This window comes from Setaria italica, chromosome II, assembly GCF_000263155.2.
Source record: "Setaria italica strain Yugu1 chromosome II, Setaria_italica_v2.0, whole genome shotgun sequence".
In the NCBI taxonomy this organism is placed as follows: Eukaryota; Viridiplantae; Streptophyta; class Magnoliopsida; order Poales; family Poaceae; genus Setaria; species Setaria italica.
This window is the reverse complement of record NC_028451.1, coordinates 29,134,663-29,148,607: the sequence shown is the minus strand read 5'-3', so window position 1 is coordinate 29,148,607 and position 13,945 is coordinate 29,134,663. Positions and strand designations below refer to the sequence as shown.

The 13,945-nt window shown below is 47.8% G+C and overlaps 1 pseudogene; it reads right to left on the bottom strand.

Moving 5' to 3' along the window:
• Positions 1-10,932: 10,932 nt before the first annotated feature.
• On the bottom strand, positions 10,933-13,553 carry LOC101778719 (annotated as a pseudogene).
• Between the last annotated feature and the right edge of the window lie 392 nt (positions 13,554-13,945).

The following is a 13,945-nucleotide window of genomic DNA, read 5'->3' as shown; positions in this document are numbered from 1 at the left end:
ACACCGTGCCCCCAGGCTTGATGGGTGCCGCCTTCTTCGTGGCCTTCTTCCCGGCCTTGCCCATCGTCGTTGTCGTTGGGTGAGGGGTGGCGGCTGCGGTGGTGACGGTGAGGGGCGGCGGCTGCAGTGAGGGCCGGTTGCTGCGATGGGAGCGGACAGGGTGTGAGCTGGGTTGGTGCGTGAGTTGAGTTAGGATTGTTGTTGGGCTGTATGGGCCAGTTCTGTCCTTTTCGTCAGCCCTTGATGTGTTTTGAGGCCCACTGAGTTCAGGTTAGGTGAAATCTGACGTGTCGACCCTATCCGCACCAGAACAAAATGTTTTTGGCAGGCATATTGGTCCCGTAGCAGTTGCTAGAGATGCCTGATGTTACTACTAATACCGAAGTGCTCTGGAATCTCAAGGTCCTTGCCGAAGTAGATGCTTGGTCAAATGTGCCGCCACGGCAGCAGATTGCTGCTGGAAGCCTTCCCGCCGCTTGCTATGCCAGGCTAGGCAAGATTATTGGGAAACTGGGCCCCTAAATTTGTTTCCTTGCTTACCCCATTTGGTATTTGGTACTTTCAAATTTCTACATCTCATGAGTAACTTTTATTCCAATTCTGACATGCTCTTAATTTTCAGGAGCCATGGGAAACGTAGGCCATCTATTCCTATTATTCCTATTAGCACAACTGTTATTAATCCCAAGTTTCAGATTCACCACTGTTAGCTATGCACTTCAGAAGCCTACTTATTGGAACCACAAGCAAAAGGATGTTTAAGACTCATGATGTAGTAAATCCATAAATTTTATGGAATGCAAAATAAAAAAAAGAGTAGAATTGACACAAGATTTCGCCGTGCCTGCGGGCAACGAGCTGGTCGCCAGCCAGGTTTCAACCCCATGTGTAATTTCGGTATATTAGTGTGAGTAGGATCGGTAGTAGGGTCGCTCACCTCGGATCTGCTGCGCGCGCTGGGATCGGGCTTTCTGGGCCTCCAGCTCCCTCTTGGCGAGGCAGGTGCCGTGGTGCAGGCTTAACTCCAGCATGGTTTCCTTGAACTCCAGCTTGCAAATCTTGCACTGGTACACCGTGCCCCCAGGCTTGATGGGTGCCGCCTTCTTCGTGGCCTTCTTCCCGGCCTTGCCCATCGTCGTTGTCGTTGGGTGAGGGGCGGCGGCTGCGGTGGTGACGGTGAGGGGAGGCGGCTGCAGTGAGGGCCGGCTGCTGCGATGGGAGCGGACAGGGTGTGAGCTGGGTTGGTGCGTGAGTTGAGTTAGGATTGTGGTTGGGCTGTATGGGCCAGTTGTGTCCTTTTCGTCAGCCCTTGATGTGTTTTGAGGCCCACTGAGTTGAGGTTAGGTGAAATCTGACGTGTCGACCCTATCCGCACCAGAACAAAATGTTTTTGGCAGGCATATTGGTCCCGTAGCAGTTGCTACAGATGCCTGATGTTACTACTAATACCGAAGTGCTCTGGAATCTCAAGGTCCTTGCCGTGCAAAGTAGATGCTTGGTCAAATGTGCCGCCACGGCAGCAGATCGCTGCTAGAAGCCTTGCCGCCGCTTGCTATGCCAGGCTAGGCAAGATTATTGGGAAACTGGGCCCCTATATTTCTTTCCTTGCTTACCCCATTTGGTATTTGGTACTTTCAAATTTCTACATCTCATGAGTAACTTTTATTCCAATTCTGACATGCTCTTAATTTTCAGGAGGCCAGGCCATGGGAAGCGTAGGCCATCTATTCCTATTATTCCTATTAGCACAACTGTTATCAATCCCAAGTTTCAGATTCACCACTGTTAGCTATGCACTTCAGAAGCCTACTTATTGGAACCACAAGCAAAAGGATGTTTAAGACTCATGATGTAGTAAATCCATAAATTTTATGGAATGCAAAATAAAAAAAAGAGTAGAATTGACACAAGATTTCGCCGTTCCTGCGGGCAACGAGCTGGTCGCCAGCCAGGTTTCAACCCCATGTGTAATTTCGATATATTACTGTGAGTAGGATCGGTAGTAGGGTCGCTCACCTCGGATCTGCTGCGCGCGCTAGGATCGGGCTTTCTGGGCCTCCAGCTCCCTCTTGGCGAGGCAGGTGCCGTGGTGCAGGCTTAACTCCAGCAGGGTTTCCTTGAACTCCAGCTTGCAAATCTTGCACTGGTACACCGTGCCCCCAGGCTTGATGGGTGCCGCCTTCTTCGTGGCCTTCTTCCCGGCCTTGCCCATCGTCGTTGTCGTTGGGTGAGGGGCGGCGGCTGCGGTGGTGACGGTGAGGGGAGGCGGCTGCAGTGAGGGCCGGCTGCTGCGATGGGAGCGGACAGGGTGTGAGCTGGGTTGGTGCGTGAGTTGAGTTAGGATTGTGGTTGGGCTGTATGGGCCAGTTCTGTCCTTTTCGTCAGCCCTTGATGTGTTTTGAGGCCCACTGAGTTGAAGTTAGGTGAAATCTGACGTGTCGACCCTATCCGCACCAGAACAAAATGTTTTTGGCAGGCATATTGGTCCCGTAGCAGTTGCTACAGATGCCTGATGTTACTACTAATACCGAAGTGCTCTGGAATCTCAAGGTCCTTGCCGTGCAATGTAGATGCTTGGTCAAATGTGCCGCCACGGCAGCAGATCGCTGCTGGAAGCCTTGCCGCCGCTTGCTATGCCAGGCTAGGCAAGATTATTGGGAAACTAGGCCCCTAAATTTCTTTCCTTGCTTACCCCATTTGGTATTTGGTACTTTCAAATTTCTACATCTCATGAGTAACTTTTATTCCAATTCTGACATGCTCTTAATTTTCAGGAGGCCAGGCCATGGGAAGCGTAGGCCATCTATTCCTATTATTCCTATTAGCACAACTGTTATCAATCCCAAGTTTCAGATTCACCACTGTTAGCTATGCACTTCAGAAGCCTACTTATTGGAACCACAAGCAAAAGGATGTTTAAGACTCATGATGTAGTAAATCCATAAATTTTATGGAATGCAAAATAAAAAAAAGAGTAGAATTGACACAAGATTTCGCCGTGCCTGCGGGCAACGAGCTGGTCGCCAGCCAGGTTTCAACCCCATGTGTAATTTCGATATATTACTGTGAGTAGGATCGGTAGTAGGGTCGCTCACCTTGGATCTGCTGCGCGTGCTGGGATCGGGCTTTCTGGGCCTCCAGCTCCCTCTTGGCGAGGCAGGTGCCGTGGTGCAGGCTTAACTCCAGCAGGGTTTCCTTGAACTCCAGCTTGCAAATCTTGCACTGGTACACTGTGCCCCAAGGCTTGATGGGTGCCGCCTTCTTCGTGGCCTTCTTCCCGGCCTTGCCCATCGTCGTTGTCGTTGGTTGAGGGGCGGCGGCTGTGGTGGTGACGGTGAGGGGCGGCGGCTGCAGTGAGGGCCGGCTGCTGCGATGGGAGCGGACAGGGTGTGAGCTGGGTTGGTGTGTGAGTTGAGTTAGGATTGTTGTTGGGCTGTATGGGCCAGGTCTATCCTTTTCGTCAGCCCTTGATGTGTTTTGAGGCCCACTGAGTTGAGGTTAGGTGAAATTTGACGTGTCGACCCTATCCGCACCAGAACAAAATGTTTTTTGCAGGCATATTGGTCCCGTAGCAGTTGCTACAGATGCCTGATGTTACTACTAATACCGAAGTGCTCGGGAATCTCAAGGTCCTTGCAGTGCAAAGTAGATGCTTGGTCAAATGTGCCGCCACGGCAGCAGATCGCTGCTGGAAGCCTTGCCGCCGCTTGCTATGCCAGGCTAGGCAAGATTATTGGGAAACTGGGCCCCTAAATTTCTTTCCTTGCTTACCCCATTTGGTATTTGGTACTTTCAAATTTCTACATCTCATGAGTAACTTTTATTCCAATTCTGACATGCTCTTAATTTTCAGGAGGCCAGGCCATGGGAAGCGTAGGCCATCTATTCCTATTATTCCTATTAGCACAACTGTTATCAATCCCAAGTTTCAGATTCACCACTGTTAGCTATGCACTTCAGAAGCCTACTTATTGGAACCACAAGCAAAAGGATGTTTAAGACTCATGATGTAGTAAATCCATAAATTTTATGGAATGCAAAATAAAAAAAAGAGTAGAATTGACACAAGATTTCGCCAAACCTGCGGGCAACGAGCTGGTCGCCAGCCAGGTTTCAACCCCATGTGTAATTTCGATATATTACTGTGAGTAGGATCGGTAGTAGGGTCGCTCACCTCGGATCTGCTGCGCGTGCTGGGATCGGGCTTTCTGGGCCTCCAGCTCCCTCTTGGCGAGGCAGGTGCCGTGGTGCAGGCTTAACTCCAGCAGGGTTTCCTTGAACTCCAGCTGGCAAATCTTGCACTGGTACACTGTGCCCCCAGGCTTGATGGGTGCCACCTTCTTCGTGGCCTTCTTCCCGGCCTTGCCCATCGTCGTTGTCGTTGGGTGAGGGGCGGCGGCTGCGGTGGTGACGGTGAGGGGCGGCGGCTGCAGTGAGGGCCGGCTGCTGCGATGGGAGCGGACAGGGTGTGAGCTGGGTTGGTGCGTGAGTTGAGTTAGGATTGTTGTTGGGCTGTATGGGCCAGTTGTGTCCTTTTCGTCAGCCCTTGATGTGTTTTGAGGCCCACTGAGTTGAGGTTAGGTGAAATCTGACGTGTCGACCCTATCCGCACCAGAACAAAATGTTTTTGGCAGGCATATTGGTCCCGTAGCAGTTGCTACAGATGCCTGATGTTACTACTAATACCGAAGTGCTCTGGAATCTCAAGGTCCTTGCCGTGCAAAGTAGATGCTTGGTCAAATGTGCCGCCACGGCAGCAGATCGCTGCTGGAAGCCTTGCCGCCGCTTGCTATGCCAGGCTAGGCAAGATTATTGGGAAACTGGGCCCCTATATTTCTTTCCTTGCTTACCCCATTTGGTATTTGGTACTTTCAAATTTCTACATCTCATGAGTAACTTTTATTCCAATTCTGACATGCTCTTAATTTTCAGGAGGCCAGGCCATGGGAAGCGTAGGCCATCTATTCCTATTATTCCTATTAGCACAACTGTTATCAATCCCAAGTTTCAGATTCACCACTGTTAGCTATGCACTTCAGAAGCCTACTTATTGGAACCACAAGCAAAAGGATGTTTAAGACTCATGATGTAGTAAATCCATAAATTTTATGGAATGCAAAATAAAAAAAAGAGTAGAATTGACACAAGATTTCGCCGTGCCTGCGGGCAACGAGCTGGTCGCCAGCCAGGTTTCAACCCCATGTGTAATTTCGATATATTACTGTGAGTAGGATCGGTAGTAGGGTCGCTCACCTCGGATCTGCTGCGCGCGATGGGATCGGGCTTTCTAGGCCTCCAGCTCCCTCTTGGCGAGGCAGGTGCCGTGGTGCAGGCTTAACTCCAGCAGGGTTTCCTTGAACTCCAGCTTGCAAATCTTGCACTGGTACACCGTGCCCCCAGGCTTGATGGGTGCCGCCTTCTTCGTGGCCTTCTTCCCGGCCTTGCCCATCGTCGTTGTCGTTGGGTGAGGGGCGGCGGCTGCGGTGGTGACGGTGAGGGGCGGCGGCTGCAGTGAGGGCCGGCTGTTGCGATGGGAGCGGACAGGGTGTGAGCTGGGTTGGTGCGTGAGTTGAGTTAGGATTGTTGTTGGGCTGTATGGGCCAGTTGTGTCCTTTTCGTCAGCCCTTGATGTGTTTTGAGGCCCACTGAGTTGAGGTTAGGTGAAATCTGACGTGTTGACCCTATCCGCACCAGAACAAAATGTTTTTGGCAGGCATATTGGTCCCGTAGCAGTTGCTACAGATGCCTGATGTTACTACTAATACCGAAGTGCTCTGGAATCTCAAGGTCCTTGCCGTGCAAAGTAGATGCTTGGTCAAATGTGCCGCCACGGCAGCAGATCGTTGCTGGGGGAGGTTCAGGTGTTGCCTAGCATACTTAAACATGCATATAAAATCTTTCAAAAATATATAAATAAAGCAGAGGAAGAACGAACAAAGGAATTAATTGGGGTTATAATATACGAAAATGAAGCCATAGCTAATTTAGGGTTCGTAATAACGAAAGAGTTCTATCAACTAGGAGCCACTAAAAGCACTAATATCAGGAGAATTTCAAAGTCATGTTATCGAAGAGTGATGTAAAGTTTGTCTTGAAACCAAAAATCAGTGGTAACGAGGGTTGTGTATACCTTTGCGAGTAGAATCTTTCCCAAAGCATTGAAACTTGTTACATTCATTTTTGTGTTTCAACAAACTCAAAGTTCACTCATTCACATCGGCTGATTCGTGAAGGTCACCTATGTAGGGGTGATCTTGCCACATGACTCCCACACTCTATGATTTTTGCTCAAAGACTGCGGAAAGGTTGATTTTGGCTCCTGGACACTGAATATGAGCTAGACACAATCCATTATCATATACTATATGATACCGAAGTAGAAATTAAAGAAAATACCAGTGGGAGAGAAAATAGTGCAATAAGGAGTTGTAGACAACCCAAGGTTTGAACTACAATCCTGTTTTGCATACACTTTGTAACAACTGATTCTTCTAGCAAATATCGAAATAATTAAGCTTATAATCCATTTTCTTTATCACAGTTAATTCATGTAGTGGTTCCTTGCATACACTTTGTACATCAAGTTGCAGGCATAAAAAAAATAGGGTCTTGCGAATCCGGAATTTCTGGGCCAGGGTTATGCATGGCAGTGGTTCCTTGCTCCATGTCATAGACATACAAACCTTTGTCACAGTTGTTCCAGAAATAAATGCAATTCGCCTTGAAACCAAACTCGTCTGCCGGCAGCGACGCCCCAAACTGGTCTTCACCGACGAAGAACACCCTGTTGCTACCGAGTCCTGCCACCTTCACCCAGGCGCTCCTAGACCATTCCAGCTTTTGCACTTGAACACACAAGATCTCGAAGTTTACAGTAAAGGCCGTGCCCCAGAACACCACCATGAACAAGTCTCCGCAGGACTCCACCAGCCTAGGTTTGAAGCAGTAGCAAGCCGGCGGCGCCGTCGTGGCCACGATCTGGGTGGTAGACAGAGCCGGGTCCGGTGAGAATTCGAGGGTCGCCACGGTATCGGCCCAGTACGTGTGGAACCTGCCTAAGACGCCCATGGTGCGGTTACCAATTGCATCAATGATCTCGTCGCGGCCGTAGCTGTCGTCAGTGACCATCAACTCCGGCCGGTACTGGTGCCTGAGCCACCGGCTACCCCCGGGGCGGCAGTAGCAGAGCACGGGGTCCGTGAGGTGTATCACCAGCACGACGCAGCCCGGGTCCGTCGGCCGGCGGGTCGACATGACGCAGGTGGACTCGTCGCTGCCGGCGACGAGGAGGCTGTCCGTGTCCGGGGGCAGGCCGATCGTGCGCGAGGTGAAGGGGTCGAGCAGGGACGTGGCGCGCGTGGCCGGGTCCAGTGTGAGCATCCACCCCTGCGCCGTGATCCAGTTGACGTCGTCGATGAGGCGGTCCAGCTCTCCGGCCAGCAGCAGCTGCTTCTTGGGTATGCTGTACGCAAGCCTAGCGCCGCCGTCTCCATCCTCCGGGTCGGCACCGTCGCGGCCGCAGTTAAACAGCAGGACCGGTGCCAGGCTTGAATCAAGCAGCGGCGGCGGCGGCAGTTCTTGCTTTTCTACTGTCTCCATGCGAGTGGCGATGTCGTCGGGTTTATTTCGCCTTCGCAAACAACGACTGCCATTTATAAACGTGGCAGGGATAGTTCGTACCGAATCCGGATATTCAATATCTGTATCGTATTCGAATCCGGACATTTAAAGTCGGATATTTAATATGCAAATAGGATGAATACAAATATTGACACTATTCGTATCCATATTCAATCTCGAAATAAATAACTATCTGTATTCGTATCCGCATATATCTGTTCGTATCCAACCCGTTTTCATCCCTAGTAGTAACCCTCGTATTCGATCCATTTTCATCCCTAGTAGTAACCCTCATGTTGTAGTACGATTGCGCATCGTGGCATGCTAAAAAAACATGCAGTGATCGTGATCGAATACAGTACAGCTTTGTGTTTCGACAGCGTGATCTTAAACTGACGCCGTTTCCTGCAGTGACAAAAGAAGCATATGATTCGCATCGCAGAAACATGCGGTGATCGTGATCAACCTACTAATAAGAAGCCTTACAAGCTGGGTTACTCAAGCAATATGGCCAAGAACAATTATGCATGCATAATTTGCGTGTTTTTTCATTATAATATGAAAACTTCAGTTGCAGTTGTAATGACACCAGAAGTAGGCCACATCAAGAAATTTAATTTAGTAACAGCACAGTCAAGACATACCACTCTCACCATTCTGACTCCCGTGTCGCTCACTTGGGCGGCCCGGGAGGCGATGCCGCCACCCCAAAAGAGCCCCCGTCAGATCGCTGGCGCCGGCGCTGGCGCCAGCGTCAAGCGGCACCGCACGTGTCCTTCTCCTTCCCTCCCTTCTTCCTTTTCTTTCTCTGTTCTTCGTAGTGTCCGGTGCGTGTCACAGCTTGCTGGAGCTCAAGCTGCACGAGGATGGCCGGATCCACGTTTGGGGAGGCCGGATCCGCTTGTCTTGCATACGGATCCATCCATCCACAAAATCTTGTTTTATCAAATGCCTCTTGATGCATTAGTATCCTCCTATACAATATTGTTGCTACAGTCAAAACACAGATAACGTATTTGCTTTGTTTTGCAAATGCGAGCGTGCTTTTTCGCAGCCTCCACAAACTTCGATACCTCTGACATGAAAGTATACGAATGTCTTTGTATGCCATACATCCATACTCTATGATCCATCTTTAACAACCTATGACAAGAATTCTATGTTATATTAACTAATTTAATGAGCTATTCTATAAACTAAATTAAATTATGAATGTAGTAACTAATAAGTAGGAAGAAATTTAAAAAAATCATTCTATATTACCGTAAATGAAACTCAATTAAACCTTGGACGTAATAATTAATAAGAAGAAGGGAAAAAATCAAACTCAATATATATTAAGATAACCAACTTCATTAATTAAAATTATGGATGTAATAATTAATAAGGAGGAAAAATATAATTAAACTCAATTCTATATTACATTAAAATGACAAACATAACATTGTATTGGTTATAATGTGACCATAGAAGTTTATTTATAAAAATATTCCATTTCTAGTTTTTTTTCTCTCCCTTCCCTCCTCTCTCTACTAGTTCTAGATCTAGATGACAAGCTAATGAAATTAGAAATGATGGATAGAAGTTGAAAAAGAAGGTTGGAATGGCACAAACTCACCTTATATAGCTACCTCCTCTAAAGAAATCAAGAGCAAAACCTTCCTCCTTAGATTTGGTGTTTTGGGAGCTTTTCCCGAGCAGTTAAACCTTGGATGTAATAATTAATAATAAGAAGGAAAAAAATCAAACTCAATTATATATTAATTCAATCAACTTCACTAATTAAAACTATGGATGTAATAATTAAGAAGTAGGAAAAATATAATAAAAACTAATTCTATATTATCCTAAATGAGAATCAATTGAACCATGGATGTAATAATTAATAAGAAGAAGGGAAAAAAATCAAACTCAATTATATATTAAGATAATCAACTTCATTAATTAAAAATATGGATGTAATAATTAATAAGTAGGAAAAATATAATCAAATTCAATTTACATTAAAATGACAAACATACCATTATAACGGTTATAATATGATCATAGAATTTTATTTACAAAAATAATCCATTTCTATTTATTTTCTCTCTCTTTCCTTCTCTCCCTCCTAGTTCTAGATCTTGATGACAAGCTAATGAAGCTAGAAATGATGGATAAAAGTTGAAAAAAGAAGGTTGGAATGGCACAAATTCACCTTATATAGTCACCTCCTCCAAAGAAATCAAGAACAAAACCTTCCCCCTTAGATTTGGTGCTTTTGGAGCTTTTCCCAAGCTCCTCTCGGGCAAGCTCCAAATGGAAGGTTGCGTGGGGAAGAAGATGCACACGATCATAAATGTGTGAGCTCTGTGCTGGCGGATGACATAAGCCAACCGCTAGCACAAATGGGGTGCATCTGTGCTGGTGGGGACTCAGGTTGCCCGCCAGCACAGTAGACTCTATGCTGGTGGGCGACATAAGCCCACAGCCAGCACAGATGGTGTGTGCTCCCCCGTCGGTCAAGAAAACTTTATGCTGGTGGGTGCCAATCACGCTCGCCAGCACGCTAATTTAGTTGTGGCAGCACAAATCAAATCTGGACTAGTGCTTGTTGCTCGCGAGGAGAAGGCTCTCCTGTCCCGGGGCAGAGGACGCACCGTGCGGGAGGTGAAGGGGTCACGCAGGGAGGCGTTGCGCGTGGTGGGATCCACGGTGAGCACCCAGCCTTGTGGCATGATCCAGTGGAGGTTGCTGCTGTTGAGGTAGCCAGAGCCGGAATCGGAAGAAGCTACTGCTTGGGTATGCTGCATAGGAATCTGTCGGTGATGTCGTCGTCATCGTTGGTTGTATGCTCCGCCATAGCCGGATCCAAACAGTAGAACTGGAGCTAAGCTAGGGTCTAGCAGAGGCAAGTCTTGGGTTTCAGAGGCGTCCATGGAGGTAGGCTGTGACTGTACGAGACAGGATTTGAATCTTATATGCAAAACAGGGGAAAAAATATACCCATGGTTACTACCTTATTAGGGTCATATAGGGTGGTAGGCAGAGTTCGTATCCCAATCCAACGTCAGCCGTCCAAGAGTACAAAGCATCACGCTATTTTATACTTCCTCCGTTTCAAATTTAAGTCGTTTTAGCCTTTTTAGTTTACTAGCAAAATGTCCGTCCGTTGCTACGATAAAGATCAATTGTATTTTTTAATATCATGAATTTTTTTATTTCTAGCACTAAATTTGTATTGCACTTATCAGATGGGATGTCAACACATTTGCTAGAAAATCAAAATAATTTTGAATTAATTATTTCATTCACCTTTGTTATTTAAGGAAGAGAGTTGCTAGAGAGAAACAATAGATATGTAACAGTGTTGTACCATACAAAGCGACCACATTTCACATATAGTTCGGCTTAACAAACATCGTTATCGTCTCAACATAGCGTACATGCGTTAGTAGATGTGGATCCATTTCTAATTAAGTGCAAGTAGCATAGCGTACAATCAGCTCGCACCGATGTCAATTGCGATAACGTTGGTTTTTTTATGGTGACGCACGCTTTTTCGTCGGGCCCTGCACTACACCCCCATTGTCTCCTCGCTCTGTTGCTGCTTCCTCACCGACCACCAGCGTTGCATCCCCACCACCGCTAACCTGCTCTCCCGCTGCTATGTTGTCGATTGTTTGCTGTGCAATTTCGTTACCGGATAGATTCGTGGTCATCTGCTGCATTTGGCCTTCGCCGCCAAGCTAGGAAGAGTTGTGTGGTGGTGATGTAGCTGTAAACGATTGACATCTAGATGCTGATGTGAAATTTCGTTGTTGCTGGTTAATGGTATTCTTTTGTCCTCTATTTTTTTCTTGGGTGTATTACTTGGTCTGCGGCCAGCGACGCACATGGATGCCGTGGCGGCGTGAGCGGTCAGTGGATGGCGAGGGGTCGCCGGCAGCCGGACGGCGAGGCCAGCGGGGCACGGGTGGACGGCGCTCATTTTGAGAAATTTCTGTTTTAGAATTAGACAACACATGCTAAGTGCTAGTAGGAAGAAACTATCCAGTGAACTGATTTTCTTTTGAATGGCCAAATCAACAATACTGCAAGTCAATTCACAAGAAGTGGATAAAATGCAGTTGTCTCACTTTATTCTTGTTCTCATATCTAGTACAATGTTGGCATCACGAACAAATTAAATGGTATGGTAAAATAATGTATTGAGATAAAAAAAATTATGTTGTGATTAGGATCATGGATTTTTTATGTACCTTTCAGTTGTCATTAGTGGATAACTTTCTAGATTTTGTATCAACAATGACTGCATCACAACAATAATTGGAAAAAAATTATCCATTGAAACAACTATTATGTCAAGCTGGGATTACAAAGTTTTTTTATATGAAAAGCCAGACCAACCTACCATTATTTTCTTCTTCCTAATGATGTCACCACGTTTCTCTAACAACATGTTTGTGTTCGTAGTGTCGACTTCAAATGTCCCTGCAACATAAATAAAATTTCAGCTTACCGGATGGACAGAGGATAGCTGCACCCCACAAAGAAATTTTAGCTCGATGTAACTTTTGTTATGCAAGAACTGACGGAGACGTACCTAGACTGCAATTGTTGATGCCAATAGGTTGAACACCATCTATCTTCAGTACGTGATCCAACTCCCTCACATCATGAACCTAAAATACAATTTATGTTTAGTAATTCCTCAAAAGAAAAGGTTAACTCCTTTAGTACGGCCAAAGGAGTGGTAAATTACAACTTGTACGAGATGGTGAATTACACTTATGTATGTAAGCTAACATTTCAATAATAAAAATGCGTGTGTTCGAAAATTCAATAATCAAGCTAGACTGTTTTGCAACAGTAGCATGGTAGACTTTACTATGACAGGAAAGAACCAGTAGATGAAATATAAGTATACACACACACACAAGCTTGTGTCTACTAACCTCAACAAGAGCTGTCATGCCAAGACTCCTGCAAACACGAAGCATGTACTTGATGTCAAGGTCCGGCAGCACGGCAGCAATCAGGAGAATCGCATCGGCACCTTTCGAACGCGCATAATAGATTTGCCAGATGTCAATGATAAAATCCTTACAGAGTAGAGGGAACTGCATTGGCACAACAACCATATCCACAAAGGCACATTAAGTCAAAATCAAGAGAGATAGAAGAAAAATATTTCAATTCTTGAGACAATGCAAGCATGTTTGCATCGACTTACATTCACACCAGAATTGTGTATGGTCTTCATATTCTTAAAGCTCCCCTAGAGGAATGTGTATGCACAAGATAAGAAAATGTTAGAGAGCTGTAACAAAGAAATTTCATCAGTTGAAGAACAAGAAGCAAATGCCTGACCAGGAAGTGCTTCTCGTCAGTCAGGATGCTCAAGCAGGCCGCGCCGTTCTTCTCGTAGGCTTGCGTGATCTCGACCTGTCAAGAATTTTAAAGAATCGCATTGGTCACTCACACACAGAGTCAATCTTCGACTCAGAGATGGCAAGCAAGTTGCAGGATGCAATGTTCCGCCCAGCAGCTATATCCAATTCCAAGAAAGAAGTCTCAACCTCTTAGTACAACTAACCGGGTTGAAGTGGTTCCTGAGTCCCTGGTGGGCGACGCCTTCTTGACCTCGACGACGAGCGCGGGGAGCCCTCCGTTGCGGCGGCCGAGGCAATGTCCCTGGGAAGCGGCGCACGCTGCGCGGACTCAGCCACCCTGTGGAGCGGCGCCCGGGCCTTCCGCTGCGAGACCTCGACCTCCTTATCCCAGACGACCTGCTCGAGGACGTCCCACGGGACGGCCATGTCGTCCGGGGACCTCACCCCTACTGCCCGCAGGTCGAGTCCCAGCCGCACCGCTCGGGATATCACCCCTGCCGGCCTGGGGAGCTCGCCTTCGCCGGCCCCGAGCACCGACCGCAGCGCCAGGGGACTCCCTCCCTCCAATCCCTCCTCCAATCGCCGTCGGCTGCTGCTTGACACCGCCCCTGCCTCACCTCCCGCCGGCGCCCCGCCTCCAGCTTCGCCGAGGTGAGGAGGGGAGAGGACCTCCCTTCACACTCTCCAGCGGATGCAGGGAGCAGGGCGTGGCCCTCCCTTCGTTTTCCCAGTCCCGGCTGCCGCTCATCCGTAGACCGGCGAGCGCGTGCACCTAGGCGCAGGCGGGACGCGCTCCTCCACGTCCCATGCCACTCGAGCGGAGCACTACGACGATGGGGTGCACGCTGGAGATGCGGGGAGCAGGGCGCGGTGCGGGAGATTCAGGGAGCCGACGCGGGCCACCGCCAACGCCACCGCCACCGCCACTGCCGGTCGCTTCCCTTCGTCTC